Consider the following 16574-nt stretch of genomic DNA (forward strand, 5'->3'; position numbering starts at 1 on the left):
AGCGATGCTTCTCCTCTCCATGTTCAGAAAGATTATAGTTCCTCTGGAATCCTACACTGTGCTTGAGTTCTGTCTTGCTACATATATTTTTTAAGTTTGCAGCTAGAAGCCTCTCTAAAGGCAAAGAGTTTCCCCCTCCCCATACTGCCCCTCCATTGCCTGTTTACAGCACTGCTTTCTTATTTTTCCTGCTTCTACCCAAAGAAATCGAGAATTTCATCACCAGTGTCAGAAAATTAAACCCCAGGGAGCAAAGCAATAGCTCAGAGCATCCCTTCCCTGGCAAAGAGCCAATCCTTGAATATAACTTTGCAAACCCTCTCTGGTTTTCGGGGGTTTAAAGGGATTCAAAACAGAGTCATTTCGAAGCATGGTTTTTGACAGCTAAAATCTCTCTGTCTGCACTTCAACTCATCTTTGAAATTAATTTTCAAAAAGCGAGAGAACATATTTTGATTTAAAGACTGGTTTCATGAAAGAAGTGAGGGGCATGACCTAGCTCAGTTGCACACTTCCAAGCTGAGATCAGCAGTGCGTGCAGAAGAGATGCTTCCTTTTGTGGTTGGGGGTCTTAAGAAGTGTTTGACAGACCATTGTAATAACATCTTTCTTCACAATGCAAACACCAGTAACACGGTCAAGCAGCTCACCGCTCAGTTCCGTGCCTGCACCTTTCTCTCTCTTCCCAGCAATGCACAGGGTTGACTCCGCTTAATTTAGTTTTAAAAACACCTTCTTTTGAACTGGATCTATACCTAGGGAGATAAAGCAAAACTCCACTCCTCACACTAATCCTTATCCTTACTAGACAGACCAATGTTCCAGTATAATACACAGTCAACTACAAATCCAATCATACCCAAGCAATGCATGCAGGCTTTGGAATACAGAAGCTCACACATCACGGGAACCCCAGAACGCCTGTTCTTCCATGTGCTTGTTCCAATTCATAGTTTTCTCGGCAGACAATAGGACAAAGCTGCATTTTAGCTCAGGCTGCTAATACCAGCGGACAGATGTGTAAGACTGAGGTTTACTCACCAAGCTCCCGTAAGTCCATCTTTCCCAACTACAATACTGCTGCTAAGCCGCCACCAAATGACTTAGAGTCGTCCCCTAGAAGAACAATGTGCTGGAATACCAGATGGTTCCTGAGTAAGCTTGTTCATGAAATAGGTTTCCAGTTGAGCCATGTGAATGGAGACCTGCCGCACACCTTTGAATGCTACACACTTCGAGTCCAGAAGAATAAGCATGTAGCTTTGCTTATGTTTATGGAGCTGGAGCCCAGGGGTGCTCCGATTGGCAGGAATCGCAGAAAGATCAGCCAATCAAAGGGAGCCTCCATTTCAGGGAAACTCCTGCTCATTTATTTAGCATCTTCAGAGATCATCGGCTTTTCTAGGAAGAGCTTTTCTCTTATAGTATCACAAGAGAAAAAATAATAGCTTCATTTCAATTTTAGTGCCCTATGCTCTTTCATCAATATGTATTACATAGCTCCTCTTCTCGGTATTCCTCAATACCTCCACTTTTCCTATAAAGAACTTTAAAAAAAAAGAAAAAGAGGAAGAAGAAGAAAAAGAAAGAGCTGGTGATGGGCTAGAGATAGTTCATATTCATCAGCCTCCACCTTGTTGCAAGAAAGGAGGGGGGAGCGCCTGGGCTCAATAATTACTGATTCTGTTGCCATGGAAACAGACTGGCTGCAGCGAGTTGGATTCGTGTAGAACATCTGCTGCCAGACCCATAATCAACTGCAATCTCATCTCTCCCCCTCTCCCTACTTTTATTTGATTGTTAGTTTGCTTTCTCTCTTCTTGTCTTCACATTCAGTTTTTGTCCAGAAATGTCATGTAACTGCCTTACTTTGTACACATAGCACACACATGCCAGAGGTGCTCACATGCCCAGAAATGTGTGTACACAGGAGTGCATCCCAGCAGGATTCTTACGGAAGGATCTACACTCTGATTCCTATTCGGGATGTAAACGAGCATAAATACTGTGTCTCCACCCCTAATTAAAATTTACTAGAAGTTAACCTAAAGAGTTAGTGGGGCTCTTTAAAAATATTTGTCATCTAATGGCCCTGAAAGGCTCCAAATAAAAGTTTGCAATGGCATTTCTCAGGGGGCACTGTGAATTAAACTGAGAAGCAATTAACCTGAGAAGCTTATAGAAGATTTTTAAGCACAAAATTTTCTTCTCTTGCCCTAGCAACTCACAAGGCACCCTGAACACTGGGGGTCCCCTTGGGGATTTCCTCAGTCCATTTACATCCCCCCTGACTCCTCTCTTGTTTTCTCCAAATTCTGCTAGTTACATGACCAGAGTTAATGTCGGACTCTGGATGTGCTATCTTTCTCATTAACAGCAGGGGCCACCACTGAGCTGCATGGCCAGGTCAGACCCAAGAGGGGACTGAGAGGGTGATAATCTCATCTGTGTGTCTGTGGAAGCCTTCAACTCTGTACAAAGACTGACTGAAGATGTCAAGTGTCAAAGAAGGCTATGATTCTGGCATAAGTTAGAGAATCCTTCAAGAATCCGAATCCTGGTTTTCCATTTTGTCTTTTTGCCCTTGTGATCTTGGGAAGGAATTCTCACCCATGTACTGACTCTCTGGCACCCAAATCCAACTCTGGCCATCTTTCTCAGCATTGTCCAGATGATCTCCACCCTCCAGGGCAGTGGATATTTTGGGGTTTTTCTACTACCTTTCTGGAACATCCCTAACCTCTTCTGCTTACTCTCCTCTACCATGAGGACACCTACCCCTTGCACTGTCACCCTCCTGAGACTGTTCAAATCACCACTTTTTAAATACAGAAACATGTCATTCCAACCTGGTCTTCCCTCAAGCAAATGTAATCAATTATTCCACCGTATACAGTGAGTGTTTATGTGCCAAGCACTGTGCTAGTGACAAAACTAACTGGCATGGTTTTTGCCCTATGGCAAAATAACTTTACTAGAGGAGGCAAAAAAAAAAATATGAAAGTATAACTTTTATATGGGATATGAAGGAGAGCACAAAGGAAAAGATTTAACCTAGTGAGGTTAGGAAAAGTATCTCAGAGGAGGAGATACTTGAGCTAAGATCTAAAGGAAGAGTAAAAGTTGAACGAAAAGTGAGGGGAATAGTGTCTCAGACATAAGGAATGGCACATGTGAAGGGCCTGTCTAGATGCACACTGCCTAGGAGGGAGTGTGGCCTCTTTGAAAACCTGAAAGAAGCCAAATGCAGCTGACTGCAGTGAGAATGATTGAAAGGATGGAGTGAGATGAGCCTGGACGGCAAGCAAAGGCCAGACCTGTAGGGTCCTAGACAATCACATTAAGGAGATTGTTTCTTATCCTATTAGCAATGACAAACCATTGTACGACTCATTAAAATGATTCCCTGCCCCCCAAAATACCTATACAACTCAATTTATAAAATAATCTATTTCAAGGCATCCATAATTTGTTGGCCTGATCTACCTAACATTCATTGAGCAATTAAGAGTCCAGATAGCATACTAAGCACTTTATATGAATTAACTGATTTAATCCTCACAAAAACTCTGTGAGGTATTTTTATTATCCCTATTATACAGAAGGTGGAAACTGAGGCATAGGAGGTTAAATAACTTGACCTAGTTTACCAAGATAAAATGTGGCAGAGCTGGGATTTTGAACCAAGGGATTCTAGCTCCAGCTGTAGTATGATCTATAGGGACTACCTGTGTCAGAACCATTTGGGATTCTCCTCAAAATAAAGATTACTGGGATCCTTCCACAACCCTCCCAAACCAGAATCTCAGGGAATGGAGTCTAGGAACATTTCCCCAAGTTCTCCAGGGGATTCTCATTCACGCCACAGCTTGAGAATCACTGCTAAGAGACGTTTGCATAAAGGAAATGAATTAATCTTCAATGTATAAAATGGAGAAAGTTTTTTTTTTAATTTTTTGAGAATGGGGGCAGGGTGTTTCACTACTGTAAGCCATCCCAAAGGATGCATCTCTATTAAGCCAAGTTTACCTCCCTTTGATTGACTGCAAACTCTCGAGTTGGGTGTGGGTACCATAGCACAGTGGGTACTGAGCATACATAGCTCAATAGCTTCTAGGAGTACGTATGAAGAAAGAACATGGGAGTTATCATTTTTTTTAATTTTTATTGTTTATTTTTGAGAGAAACAGAACATGAGCTGGGGAGGGGCAGAGAGAGGGAGACATAGAATCTGAAGCAGGCTCTAGGCTCTGAGCTGTCAGAGTCTGACAGAGAGTCTGACGCGGGGCTCAAACCCACGAACCATGATATTCATGAGCCAAAGTCGGACACTTCACTGACAGAGCCACTCAGACGCCCCAGAACATGGAAGTTCTTAAAGACCAGATTCACCAGTGAGGCAGAGATGCTAGCAATAAGACAGGTAGGTCATGTAGTATTGTGGACACTAAGGAAGGTTGTAAGTTTTCTTTGGGTAATTTTTCTCCCAGAAAATTCACTTTGAAGACAAACTGCAAGGTGGACAGAATATTTCTTTGAGTCTGTTCCAACCCTCCTCTTCTATTCAAAAGCAAGTACGCAGGATCTCTGGTTCACCAAGCTGGTCACGGTTTTAGTTCTGAAAGATAAGCAGCCTCATCTACATTTCCATAAGGGGTCACTTTATACCAAACAGCCACATGGTCTTTGGAGAAACTTGCAAAGAATTTTTCCATAGAACCTTGTCCAGTAGTTGTGTTGCTGAGATCACAGACTATCAGTTAATTTGGCCACTGCTGTGTATTCTTTCCTTTCTAGACTGTGCAATGAAAGAGTCTACACAAGCCTCAGAGCTGCTGCTGAACCTCAAGAAAGAGAAACCTACATTTAATTAATTGGTTTATACCTGAATGAGCCCCCAAGAATTGGTACGAAGTGTAATGGACCTGCACTACAGAGGCTCAAAATGCACTATTGGTGGCATGTCATCAAGCTTCTGAACACCTTTGTATTTATCACGTGCTGTGCACAGATCGTAGAAGGGAATCAAAGCATCAAAACCTGGGAAAGAGGGGAGGAGGAAATCATCCCTGGGCATCTGGATAAAAATCAGAAGAAATCTCTCCATTTCAACTCCCACATTATAGCCTGTATTCTCTGTTCCGTGCTTGCTAGGTATTTGCTAGTACCATTTACACTGCACTTTCTTGGCGGCAGATTCAAGCTAATTAAATTCGATTTCTTTCCATAAACATGATTTAGTGAATACATTATTAGCAAATTTAGTGTATAGTTCACATACCTTTGCAGTGCTTTTTAAATAAATTCACAAATCAAAAAAGAATTGCTGGGTGATTTGTATTCGGGGGTCAGAAAATATAGTGACTGCTGTAGAATGATTTCTAAACTAGCTGGCTAAATTTCTCTTAGTTTACCTACCAGTCTTAACTAAAATGAACACCATTTACAAGGAGTATTTAAAAAGGAGCTGCAGGGGATTCCATGTACTGGGCTATGGGAGGTGGCGCTAATAGCAAATCCTTCCATTTTCCAACTCCTGGTCCCAAACATTATTTCCACAATCTGCACCTTCATTTCATTAGGATGCATGTTCATCACTGGCAATAGATGTGATGGTGATGACTTCCTTAGTTCATGACATGGCTCCACTGAATCCCAGTTTTTCTTTGGTCAACTGATTCTTAAGGAGGTCATGAGGATCACATTGAGCCTCAAAAAAATTCTGAAATAGTAGGGTGTATATTGTTGAAGGCTTACCTCTAACTACATCTTAGCCTTCCTTTTTTTATTTAAAAAACTTTAACATTCATTTATTATTGAGAGACGGAGAAAGACAGAGTGTGAGCAGGAGAGGGGCAGAGAGAGGGAGACACGGGATCCAAAGCAGGCTCCTGGCTCTGAGCTGTCAGCACAAAGCCCGACATGGGGCTCAAACCCGCAAACCGCGAGATCACGACCTGAGCCAAAGTCGGATACTCAACCGACTGAGCCACCCAGGCACCCCTACTTCTTAGCCTTCTTAAGGCATATCCCCTCTCCTGACCATATATGCAAATATGCACATACATGAGCATACACACACACACACACACTCTGACTTTACTTCCACCCCAAACAGAAACAGGCCCAGTGCAGACCAATCCAGATCATATCTTCCAAGGATGTGAGGTCAGAAGTAGTGACTCTGCCCTAATAGGTCAGAAGTATAATTACTACCAGCTCAGTTCAACTGTTTTATTTCATTCAAGAGACGTATTTCTTTAGGTAGTTGGGTTAACTAGTAGATCATTATCTCTGATTTTTTTTTTACATGATGCATTTTAAAATGAAAACATATGCAAAACTTCAACTAAACATGGCCAGAATACCTTTTACATATCCTTTTATCCCCATGGGGAGATAATCATAACAATATTCCATAGAAAAATCCTCATACAAAAAGGTAGATGCTTCTCTTTCCCTCACCCTTATTGGGAGATGACCATAAGCAGAACTTACCAAGTCTACTTAATGGCACTCTATCTTTAGGTCCCTGGATGCTAAAGATTGTATGATACAGTGCTGACATCTGTGGGAGGATGAGAGAAATAATAGCAAATGTATATGCAGTGCTTATGATGGGCCAATACCATTAAAAATGCCCATTTTCCAAAAAGGGAAACTGGGACCTACAACTTTTAAGTAGTGCATCTACAGTCACCATCCAGTAAGGATGCAACTCAGGATTCAAATTCAGGTGTCCGTGAAGTACCACAAGCAGTTTACTACACCACAGGCTCAGAGCTCCTACAAGCAAGTTGCTGGGGCAGCTGGGATGATTCCAATAGCATCCTAAGGGAGAGTTCCATTTCGTAACTCATATTCATGAGACATTAATAGGAGTAGGTTTATTTCCCTGGACTTGGCCATTTTTGTATTCTCCTTCAAAATGCCTAAAATATAAACAAAACCTACAAACACCAAAATAAAACCAGATCTACAAAATGCAAACATGTCTATGAATAGATCTTCTATTCTTTCCTCTTCCAGACGTTGACCTCTGATGTGTGACCATGACTGGCATTCACAGGGTTGGAGAGTTGAGGTTTGGAAGTCCTTGAGGTGTGATTAAAGTTGGGCAAATGGGGTGGGCTGACCTGAGAACAACACGGAGGCCAGAAGAGCAAGGCCCAATATCATGCATCTCTTATAATTCTGGAGTGCCTTCAAGGGAATAGTTGGTGAAATTCTGAAAGCTTATCATCTTGCCAGCTTGAATTTTCCAAATATACCAGGGAAAGGCATTCCAGAAATGCAGGCTGATGAAAAATCACGCCAAAAGGAAAAATGAAAATGCCAAAATCCTTAACTCAGCTTTGCCAAGCATGTCCACTGGCAATATGGTGGCAAAAAGCTACTGAGCCAAAGGCAGGGTATTCTTTAGGTGACACAAAATGAGAAACAGCTTCTTCACCATCAGGAAAAGGGAAGCTTCGGGGCTGTTATCACATTCTTCTTGGTTTCCAGATCTAACGCATGAGTAACCCTCTTTCAATTCTGAAACACATATCAATTTCACACACAAGTAATCTACCTTTCGAGAAAAAAAAATTAGTTTCTGATATTCTCAATAAGAGAACCAATTTCACAGCAGTTGGTAGAGATTAAATCTATGTCTTATAAAATAGTAACATTCGATGCCGTTCCTTTCTCTGCTCTTTCTACTCACAGATTCACGGATAATCTGTGGCCCTGGTCTCTTGTTACAACAGGGATTATATTGCAACAGAACAGGGCAAGCCAGAGAAGAGGGGGAAGAATGCAGGGTTTGCTGTGCAAGAGAGAACCAAGATCAAGATGAGTAGATGCAGTACATCCAGGCAAGGATGTAGGAAATGGGGGTTCCAGAGATATAGGGAGTCAGTTCCTGAGGGTCACGCTCTGAGGTATGAAAGGGGAGAGAGGCAGAGCAGAATGAGTTTGAGGGCTTGAAAGGGGGCCCAACAGGTCTGAATGGGCCCAGATATGGAGCCACAGGTGAGGACACCCACAGGACCAGAGGCGATCACCATATGGGATTCCATGGCAAGTCCTGTTTAAACCAGTTATTTTTATATTGTCCATTGGTAAAGAAGTTGACTCTGGGGGCGCCTGGGTGGCTCAGTTGGTTAAGCATCCGACTTCAGCGCAGGTCATGATCTCACTGTTCGTGGGTTTGAGCCCCGTCTTGGGCTCTGTGCTGACAGCTCAGAGCCTGGAGCCTGCTTCAGATTCTGTGTCTCCCTCTCTCTCTCTGCCCCTCCCCTATTCATGCTCTGTTTCTCTCTCTCTAAAAAATAAACATAAAAAAATTAAAATCATTAAAAAAAAGGAAGTTGACTCTGGCAGAGCCAGTCAGTCACATCTCAACTATGTGCCCAGAGTTTCAATGAGTATCAGCAACAACCCAGCACCTCCCTAAGAAAACCCACTTGGACTGTGCCTGCTCCTGGCAAACCAGCATTGTCATCACAAGGACAGGTCTGTTCTTCAACTCATTTTTTCAAATCCATCAGCTTGTAAGAGCCAGACCACTTCAAACGGCTCTCTATTGTACTTCCAATTAAATGAAGCTTTGAAATGTGAACCATAACCTCTAGACAAATGATATTGACAGGCTATTCCCAACTCTCACAAACAATGAGCCCTAAAACCTAATTTGTGCAGCAATTAAATTCACACAAAAATATAATTTTATTTTATTGCTCAGTGCTTGCCTGTATCTTTAAGCTAGCAAACTGTAGGAAGGAGTTAACTTGATAATATAAATAAAAATTGCCCCCAAAAGGCAGTAACCAATCCATTTACATGCAAAAATGCTCCTCTTCCAAGTCATCCCAAGGCAAATATGAAACATGATTTCCGAAATGCATCGCCTACAATTCTCTCGACACAGTGACAGGCATGAGAATTGTGGAGCAAAATACTTCCAATAATCACACAGCTTCCACCATGAAAAAGTGCTGCTGCTTATATTTTGGGGGGGGGGGATCTATTGTGTGTTAGACGTCATGCTGCTGCTTATATTTGGGGGGATCTATTGTGTGTTAGACATCGCAGCGGTTCTTTGCATATACCGAAAAAAAATATTTTACCCAAAAAGTTCAGTTTGGAAGTACGGAATTGGCCTCCAGTCATTCAATTAATGTTTAGGAAGTGCCAATAATGTGCTTTTCACATGTTGCCTCATGTTCCTTTCATGTCTCGGGAATCCAAGGATGCAGCCTTAATATCTTGAAAGTAATAAAGCACCACTTACTAAGTTTTCTCTTCATGTACTTCTTAAATTTCATGGTTTTGTTTGTTTGTTTGTTTCCTAGTGAACTCTGTTCTGCTCACCTGGTAAGTTTCTATTCATACATTAAAGTCTTCCAAAGTAAGGAATTCCCTTCTCTGAATTACTTCCATACAGTGCATTGGACTTTTGCTATTGCACGTGTCATGTTATTTCATAATTATCTCTTTGGAGAGCTATCCCCAATACTGCGAATTCCTAAGAGTCAGACTATTAACACAACACCAGGAATACTATCTCTAGAGATCTTTGATGCCTTAGCCAAAAATACAAAAGCTTATTGCAAACCTTTATACTTATGGAAGTTACAAAAGCCTTCTGAGCACTTGTCGGTCATTCTACCCAACATCATGGATAAAGTTAGGAGACAAGGATAGCTTTGAAAACAACTCAGTGAATCATCTCTTATGTCTCCCATTCCTCCCTCCTCCCAGCCCTGCAATCCCTAGCCTGAGAGGGAAAAGCATGCGCTGGGAACCACATCTGAAAACTCCCTTTCGGAAACCCATTTTATTTATCTATGTATGTATATATGTATGTATGTATGTATGTATGTATGTATGTATGTATGTACTTATTTATATTCTTTTTTTTCACAGTTTTATCTTTTTATTATTTTTTTTAAATATGAAATTTATTGTCAAATTGGTTTCCATACAACACCCAGTGCTCATCCCAACAGGTGCCCTCCTCAATGCCCATCACCCACCCTCCCCTTCCCCCCACCCCCTATCAACTCATTTTATAGGCAGTCCAGGTGCAGGGCCCAGCCCTGTCTGTTATCTGGTTCATTTTTTCAAGGATGTCACATCTGTTCACTACTCCCTTCCAGTTAATGAGTCTTCCTTGAATAGAGCCTCAGAGGGCTTTTGATCTTTGTACCAATCAACTTCAGGATAAAGATACAGGACACTGACTGAGCTAGTACAGCTGGCTTAAACCCATGCTTTATTTCAAGGAAGAATAAACAAAATTTAGCCTGACTTTATAACATGGGGTGTTGAGATCAAAGAATTCCCTCCAGACCAGAACTACTAATCATACCAGATTTGGAACTTGGTGACCGTTCTTCATCCCAGTATTTTAAATTTTTTTTTTTAAACTATGACTGTAAGAACATGCATGCTCAGTGGAGAAAATGTATAATGTTAAAAACATAATAAAAGTGGGGGACACCTGGGTGGCTTAGTCAATTAAGCAGTCAAGAGTCTGATGTTTAACTTTGGCTCAGGTCATGATCTTGTGGTTTGTGAGTTTGAGCCCCACATCAGGCTATGTGCTGACAATGCAAAGCCTTCTTGGGATTCTCTCTCTCCCTCTCTCTCTATCCCTCCCCTGCTTGTGTGCTCTCTCTCTCTCTCTCAAAATAAATAAAGTTAAAAATCACATAATAAAAAAGAAAAAAATTATAATTAATCACATCACGCAGAAGAAACCATTGTTAAAAAGAAGGTCTAAAACTTCTTAGTTTTGGGACCACCTGGGTGGCTCAGCCGGTTAAGCGTCTGACTTTTGATTTCAGCTCAGGTTGTGATCTCAGGGTCGTGGGATTAAGCCCTATGTTGGGCTCCGTGCTGAGAATGGGGCTTGCTGAAGATTCTCTCTCTCACTATCCCCCTCTTCCCCTCTACTTGTGCATGCTCTCTCTCTTTCTAAAATAAAAATAAACAAATATTTTTTTAAAAAGCATATTAGTTTTTATTTGTATTTAGTAAGATAAAATTTTACATTTTGCTCCCCCACATTTAATATAATATAAAAAATATTTTCTTATATTTAGATATCATTCACATATGTCATTTTCAATGACTGAAACATTTAACATATTAATAAATGTGCCCATAAATGAATTTATCATATCCTCTTTGCTGAATTGTGGGTTATTTTCCATTTTCTTGCTGTTATAAATAATAATGAAATGAACATCTACATACATAACTTTCTTTTTATCCCCAGAACATCTATGATTCTAAACAGCCACATTGTATTGCGTGACTTTGTAAATGAAGTCATCAATTGTTGGTGAATTTCCCAAATGCACTTTGTCCTAATAGCTTTCTTAAAATTCTATTGAAATGTCAAGGTTTCTACCAGCAAAGTGGTAGCAAGGGACCCTTTAATGTCACTGTGGATGGCAAGTCTTCTGTTCCTTTTTATCGAAGGAGCTCCAGGGTCTCCTGTCCCACATAAACAAGGGAGGGGCAGAGAGGGGGTAATTAACTTCACAAACAACCAGAAGCTGGTTGTCCCAGGCCCAGCCACAGCTTGGTCTGAGATGTGAAAGTTTCTGCAAGCATCTCAGCCCCTGGTCTATGTGCAGGAGTACATGCCAGCATGAAATATCAGTTAGCTTTTGTCAGGAAGTAAATGCCACCACAACAAAATCTAAAAGTGTTTTTAAGACACACACATGCACACACACACACACACACACACACATACATACACACACACACAATTCCCTTTTTTTTCTCTCTGTCTTCTGGTAATGCCTTATTTTTTTTTCCTGGTCCTAAAAGAAATCATCACACTGAAGAATCACTTCTCCTGCCATACCTTAGTCACACAATGCCCTTCACTTATGGCCTGAATTTGTTGTATAGTTTGCAAAGTTTGTTCTAGAATGTGATTTTTCCTTTTAAAACACTATCAGCTTATTAAAAAGAAAGACATTATTATCTTCTTTCTTTTCTCCATTAATGGCTGGGTGAAGATTCAATCCAGGTCACATGTGTTGAGCACGTATATAATTTTTTTGGTAGGCCCCCGTGGGGTAGAGGGGTGAGGAAGAATTTGTCCTTGTTCTGAGGAATAAGAGCGATAGAGTGTGGATAACTAAGTCTATGACCATGGTTTTCAATGGGTTTGTCTAAGATTCTGCAGTATTGTCTCAAAACAGCCATGAGGTGGGCCAGGGACCCATTTTAGCAGGCTAATTTGCTAAAATAAGTTTTCAAACTCAATGTATGGCTGAGTACGTTAAAGTGCTACAAGAGAGGTAAAAAGAAAGTGTGCCTGAGAGGAAACAGTTAATTCTGCTTCCATGAAGGGGTTCCACAGGGCCCATGAGCTGGACGTTGAAGGATGGGCAGAATTCCAACCAAAGGGAGAAGGGTCTTCCTTGCGAGGGAACATGGGTGAGGACAGAGACTTGGAAGTACAAGGTATGCTCAGGGAGCCATCAATATGATTAATTAGAGGTTAGTAGGGGTGTGTTGAAGAGTGCAATAGGCATTTTGTTTGTCAAAGTGGTTCGCAATAGAATGAAAAGGTTCAGTTACCATGCTTGAGAAGAGGGAGGCAAAGGTTTTTGAGTGTGGATGCATTATGAGAAGCATTGTATTCTAGAAAGGTGTTTCTGGTAGGGGGAAGAGAACTTACACATGGGCTGAGTCCAGATTCAGGGAAAACAATAAAAGGACAGATAGAGTCCATGTAAGAGATGACGGTGTCAGGAAACAGGGCCACAGCAGTAAAGCCAGATGGCTCCTTCTTACACACGGTTGGATCCACAGGATGTGGGGACCTGGCAGGAGAGGATAGGAAGCCAGGGATCACTCAGAGTTCCACGTCTAAGAGATGAGGTGAGACGCCATGCATCTCCTGGAGTTGAAGGATGGTTGAAGATGAGACACTGTGGGTGGAGGGGAGGAGGTGGGAGAGAAATGAGAAGAAGGGCTTGAGAAATGGGCAAGTTGAAGGGTCAGTGAGAAGTGGCAGTGGTGCCTCAGGAGTCAGGGAATAGACCGGATTCTAGGAAGCACAGGCAGGGCACACAGTGCTTCAGGGAGACGGAGCAGGATGAGCACTGGGAAGAGACCTGACACTCGGGAGGTAACTGCTGACCTAAATAAAGCAGTTTTAGTGGGTGGGCGTGGGTGAGCATCAGACCACAGTGAGTGGAGGAGGCAGGCAAGTGGAGACGGCATTCTCTCTTGGAAAATTTGGCAGTGCAGGGAAGGAAAGAGATTGGGTAAGAACTTGAAAGAGGAACGGGGGTGAAAAAAAATTTTATGGATAGGAGAGACTTGGGTAGCTTTTTAGGTTGAAGAGACAAAATTGAGGGGGAGGAAAGGAGGATGCCAATAAGCATAAAAATGTAAGGGATAAAAGATTTATTTTTACAAATTTTTTGATGTCTATCTTTCTCATCAGAGCAGGGAGTCATAACAATGTGACTTCTTTCCAGTCTTAAATTAGAACAACTCAACAATTCCTCTCAATCTCCACTTGTCTCTTAGAAATCATGTCTTTTGTGGCTGAAGAGGTTTTTGAGTATTCAAAATACGTATTAGTGCATTTTAGAGGCAGGTTTCTTTTCTTGAGCTTAGTTATATATTTTAGTTACCTTTTAATCTTTTTTCTAAAAATATCACTGTAACTGGAACTATGATTATTATCTTATTTCTTCCTTTAATATAGATAGCATATCATGTATCTATTTTGTGTGTGTGTGTGTGTGTGTGTGTGTGTGTGTATGTGTGTTGTGTGTTTATTTGCAAAGCCACAGGAAGATGTTGTTTAAGAAGGAGAGAATCAAGGGCTGCAAAGAAGGCAAACAAGACAGATTTTAAAATGTCCACCAGAGGCCATTCTTGACTTCATCAAAACCAATGGCTTTTGTGGCTAAAGAGGTTTTCAAGTATTGACAGCATAAATTAGTGCCTTTTAGAGTCTTATCGCTCTTCTTCTGCTTTAGTTATATTTTTAGGAGGGCAGAAGACAGGTTGCAGTGAGACGTGAAATTACTGAGACGTGAAAACAAGAGGTGGCAAAATGAGGCAAGTATGTGAGGAAATACGGCTTGAGGTGAGGGCTGGATGGAAGATCAAGAAGGTGTTATTTGTTTTTTCAAATGCAGGAGATGTGAGTACATTTATATGCTGGTAAGAAGACAGCATCAAGAGGACAAGATTGATGATGTAAGGACCAGACTGTGTTAATTGATCAAGTGGTAGCCCAGAGAAGATGAGAAGAGAGAAAATTCAAAGGAGGAATTCAAAGGCCTCCACCTCAGTGGCTTCCAGGAACATCTTCGTCCAGAAAAAAAAGGGGGGTGTGTGGTGAGGGCAGATGAGGGACAAGAGCCCAGGGTTGTGTGGTCAGCTCGAGGCAGAGCTGGAATAAAATCCACGCTTCCCCACACCTCGTCTGGAGCATTATGTCATCCTTTTTGTACTTTTCTTCGTGGAAATGGCCCAAGTGCTTTATATATACTAAGATGAACCATAAAGAATATTTAATTTTCCAATTCAGAAATGGATCAAGTATTGTCCATTTCATATTATCATCCTAATACTGGCTCATTTAACCCTCACAACAGCATATATTAAATTCCATATTTCACAGATGAAAAGGCTGAAAAAAGGGGGTAAGGATATTAATGTGCCCAAGGTCACCCAGTAAGGAAATAATGGAGCTCGGGTCTGAAGCCCAGTCCTTGAGTCCAGGGTCAATGCTCCTGACTTACTGAATCTATTGACTGAATGTACTGAACTTATTGATTGAACTTATTCTTCTTTGTGAATTTCCAAGTTCCTCAGGCACAGGAGGCAGTTGGGGAGGGAGGGGGTAGGGAGGGATGTGGAGTGAGGGGTGAAGGTGGGGAGCCGAGGCTCAGGCTGTGTCTGTGGCAGCTTCGGTTCCCCATTATCATCCAACTCTGTCCTAAAGCGTTTTGTAACTTGAAAATTCAATGAATACAAAATGCTGGTAAACTGCATCCAAAAACCACTGATATCTTCTACTCACAGTCTTATTTTTCTGGTATGTGCACAAGTGAATTCTTATCTATCTGAAAAAATTCAAAACCAACTCTACATCCCTGACTGACCAGTGTGTGCTTAGTTAAGGCTTGGAAGCAAAAAGCCAGGATCGCCCATTCCCCTGACCACAATAAAAGAAGTCAACAAGCCAAGCAGCTTTTTCCAACACACTCGAGAGCAAGAGCATCTCCATTTTATATGCACTTTTTATCATGATCGACACATTGTAATAGGAACAGTATCTCTGAGGCATGGGTCTTACCCTTTTCTGCTTCTGCTTGAAGGACTCCTAGTGGCCTGGGAGCTTTCGGACAGAATCTCATGGCTCTGTGATTCACAAAATGGAAATCTGGCATTATATGCCAGTGACATTCACTTCTGTGGCAGCTCAAGCAGCAAAAAGCCATATGCCACACACCTCAGATCCAGCCAAGCCACGCAAACGGAAATGTGAAAGAGAAATAAGGAAATTGGGACCAGAAACGCTCTCGGGAGCTGACTGCCTCCAGCACCTAAAACACATAATCACTGTGGCAAGAACCACATCTTCCTACTCTTACGACACTCTTGGGAAATGTAATTTTTTTTTTCCTAATTTAAGAGAACTTTGGGAGATGAAGGTAAAATACAAAAGACAATTTTTTGTGAATGACACGGGGAGCTCACATTTACTATTTAACATGACTGCTACACAGGTACATGTCTGCCGGGTATGTAGTCACCTAAATGGGTGGACCTGCCGGCAGGCACGTTTGTCTTCTGCACTGAAGGTCTCTCAGCAGCCATCCTGTGAAAGGATGAGCACCATTATTGACGTTATTTTCCCTACTGGCCTGGGAATAAGACTAGTGGGAAACAGAGTACTCCCCAAACGGCCACCGTATGTGGTTTAAGATCAAGGAAAAAAAATTAAACAGAGGGATGTCTTTTTTTAACTAGGGTTCTAACCACTCTCCTTGGAAAAAAGAAATTCAGTTTATTTTGTGACTCTTCAATGTCTTTGAGGCTCTCATTTACCTTATATAAAGCTACATAGGTGGAAAAATAATTACTACCACTTTTGTTAAGAAAGGAATGGCAGGTTGCTTGGGTGGCTCAATTGCTTAAGCATCTGACTCTTGATTTTGGCTCAGGTCATGATCTCCTGGTTCGTGGGTTCGAGCTCTGTGTCAGATTCTGCACTGACAGTGCAGAGCCTGCTTGGGATTCTTTGTCTCCTGTCTCCCTCTCTTTCTGCCCCTCCCCTGTTTGCTCAAAAATAAATAAATAAAACATTTTAAAAAATAATGAAATGGCAAAATAATTTTATAATTCCCTCCAAGTATTGGCATCTGAAGAAGACGATCTGACTGAAGGATCTAGAATTGTTTCTCAGTAAGGCCTACTGGCATTTGGGGTAAGAAAATTCTTTACTTGGTAGAACTGCAGAATAATGAGTACCTATGGTCTCCAGGAATTGAACAAGAGTGACCATTCCATATTAAAACAGTGTAAAT

General features: G+C 41.5%; 1 protein-coding gene across 7 annotated transcripts in view; it reads right to left on the bottom strand.

Annotated features, from left to right (window-relative positions):
* Positions 1-16574, bottom strand: part of ELMO1 (engulfment and cell motility 1) — a 545925-nt gene that overhangs the window by 136120 nt on the left and 393231 nt on the right. Inside the window, exon 1 of one of the 7 annotated variants that reach the window (XM_060633909.3) lies at positions 1042-9971. The exons of the other annotated variants lie outside the window; for them this stretch is intronic. The gene's annotated coding sequence lies outside the window, so the exon portion shown is untranslated. Of the gene's footprint in view, positions 1-1041; positions 9972-16574 lie in introns of those variants that run through there. 7 annotated transcript variants of the gene reach the window in all.

This window comes from Panthera onca, chromosome A2, assembly GCF_046562875.1.
Source record: "Panthera onca isolate mPanOnc1 chromosome A2, mPanOnc1 haplotype 2, whole genome shotgun sequence".
In the NCBI taxonomy this organism is placed as follows: Eukaryota; Metazoa; Chordata; class Mammalia; order Carnivora; family Felidae; genus Panthera; species Panthera onca.